The sequence below is a fragment of the Erinaceus europaeus genome (genome assembly GCF_950295315.1).
Source record: "Erinaceus europaeus chromosome 6 unlocalized genomic scaffold, mEriEur2.1 SUPER_6_unloc_9, whole genome shotgun sequence".
Lineage (NCBI taxonomy): Eukaryota > Metazoa > Chordata > Mammalia > Eulipotyphla > Erinaceidae > Erinaceus > Erinaceus europaeus.
Genome location: NW_026647189.1, coordinates 1,488,889 through 1,491,676, shown reverse-complemented (window position 1 = coordinate 1,491,676; position 2,788 = coordinate 1,488,889).

The following is a 2,788-nucleotide window of genomic DNA, read 5'->3' as shown; positions in this document are numbered from 1 at the left end:
CCATACCCCTCCTCAAGGATGCCCCCTTTCCCCTTGCCCTCTGTCCCCCAGCTCCCCAACTAACATCTACTGTGTGCTTCCCTGTGCTACTTTACTGCCACCCTGCTTCTGCCCTTCAGCCCTGAGGGCCCAGGGCCAGCCCAGCTGCCATCTCACCATCCAGAGGGGGACCTGCCCTTACCCCCTGCCACCACACCCACACACACAGCCCTGCACACACTCACGGGCTCCCCTGCCTGTAGCCTGCCTCTCAAACAGTCTCCTTCTGCCCCCTAGCCCCCGTACAGCCTGTGCCACGGCCCCCCCACAGACACCTGGGCATCAGCAGCGCACACATGCAAACAGCTCCCCTCACCCCCACTCCTTTTGCTCCAAGGTTGTCAAGAGTCTTTTTTTCATGCTGTAGGGGAGGGAGTTGAGACAGTCCAATGTCCTGGGGAGCAAGAACTGCAAACAGTCCATCTACATTGTAACATTTGGGTCTCCTGCCGCCCAATCCCTAGTGTGCTGTGCAGACCTTTGACTGGCAAAAACACCCCATCTGAGCGTGAGATCTGGCTGGGCTAGTGGCTCTTTCTGTGGACTAAGAGACAGACAGACAGAGTTTTCAGGTTCAAAACCTATACTTTCCAGAAGATGGTCTTTCACTTCGGTTTAAAAAAAAAAAAAAAAAAAAAGGCTTTTTATTTTTTTCGCCCTGCCTGGGTAACCTGTCTGCTGCCAGTTTCAAAGTGAAAAAAGGGAAAAATCTTTTTTGGAGGGAAAAGGACCAAAGTGCAGGCAGGTGTACTCCGTGGAGGGTGGATGAGGAGTTGCTCCTGCCCTGGCACTAGAGCCCCAGCTGCTGTTCCAGGTGCTCTCTGATACCAGAGATCTCCGTGTGTCGTGTCATGAAACTGTCTCCAGCACTGACCCTCAGGATAATGAGGATTCAAAACGAGGCAGGTCATATTGCCTTCAAAAGTAAATCCAGGGAGGTTTGGCGGTATGTCAGAGGGTTAAGGGCTTGTGGCGCTCACGAAAAGGGGACAGGTGGAAGGATCTGGGGTCTGGCCCCCAGACCACCACCTGCCGGGGAGTCGCTTTACAGGGGGTGAAGCAGGTCTTTAGGAGTTCTATCTTTCTCTCCCACCCTGTATTTCCTCTGCTCTCTCCTTTTGTGTCTGTCAGATGCAAGGTCAGTAACAACAACAACAACAACAACAACAACAACAACAATAACCACCACAGTGACCAAGCAACAAGGGCAGCGAAAGGGGAACAAATGGAGTGCAGGAGCTGTGGATTATTCGTGGTGCAGGCACTCAGCTGTGGCAATAACCCCTTGAGGCAATCAATCCATAAATGAAGAAGTAATACAGGTAACAGAGACTTATATGTCCCAGTGTGTTTCCACTGAGTTAATGTAAATGCACTTTTAATTACTTCTTCATTTATTTATTACCTTGCCACGAGAATTTCTTTTCATTGCTAAAAAAAAGTGCCCCTTCAAGGGTACCAGGTGGTGCCACACCCAGTTAAGCACTCATGTTACAATGCAGGAGGACTGGGCTTCAACACCCTGGTCCCCACCTGCCAGGGGAAATCTTTACAAGTGGTGCAGAAGTGCTGCAGGTGTTTCTCTCTGTGTCTCAAACTCTCTCTCCCTCCCTTCCCTCTCAATTCCTATCTATTTATTCCAGTGAATAATCAAGAAAATAGAAAGTAATAAAAGAAAAAGGAAAAGGAAATATGCCACGACTTCAAATGGGCTACTCAGGAAAATGCTTTCCTTGTTAAGATCCTCACAGCATTCCATATGCAGAAAGGCAAAGACACCATGTATTTTTAACACAGATTTTATATTTATTTATTTGTTTATTTATTTAGGTGCTTACTCACTTTTGTTATTGTTGAATTAATGTTTTACATTTGACATTGACTAAGGATCTGACACCAGGGGTCTCCAGTACACCTAGATGGTACTCTCCCTCTACAAAACCGATCCATTGACCTGTCCATCCATCCATCCACCCATCCATCTATCCATATATCCATCCATCCATCCATCCATCCATCCATCCATCCATCCATCCAGCAGTCAACCAAGCTAAGTACAAAAGGAGATCTCTCCTTGAATGGTGTAGAGAATCAATGATGCACAGGTAGGTTGCAAAGGGGCCAGTTTGGCTGAATAGGGCAGAGAGGCTGAACCAGGGAATGTGTTGGGGCGTGTGGGTTTGGGTGGAGTGAGCCGGAGACCCTGTGAGCTGGGTCACATTAGGGGCAGGCAGGGGGTGGAAGGGGATGCGAACAGCTGTCACTGGAGAACCATCACAAGTGCTGGAGCTGGTGAGCAGGGCACCTGGAAGAGAGGACAGACAAAGGAGAGAAGCAAAGTGCAGAGGAGAGGAGAGGGGAGAGGATGGTGAGGACAGGAGAGGACAGGAGAGGACAGGAGTGGAGGGGACCTGAGAAACCTACCTGGACAAAGGCAGCATACAGACATCCAGGAAGGCAGGCAGGCATGCAGGCAGCTCTGGCCTGGGCTCCCTGGATCCCGGGCACACCTCCACCTGTCTTCTCTTGGCTGCCAGCCCTGAGGTCCCTCTTCGGTCAGCACTGTCTTCCCATCCTTCCGTCCCTCTGTGCCAGGGCCCAGGCGTCTGGGCGCTGTTGCCTCACCTAGTGGCAGGGCAGTTGGGCTACCCAGTGCCAGTGTGGCCAGCACAGATTGCCAGGGGCTAGGACATCACAGAGGGCTCCTGTGGTTGCTAGGCTACGGGGACCCTGCCCATCCAGTTGACCA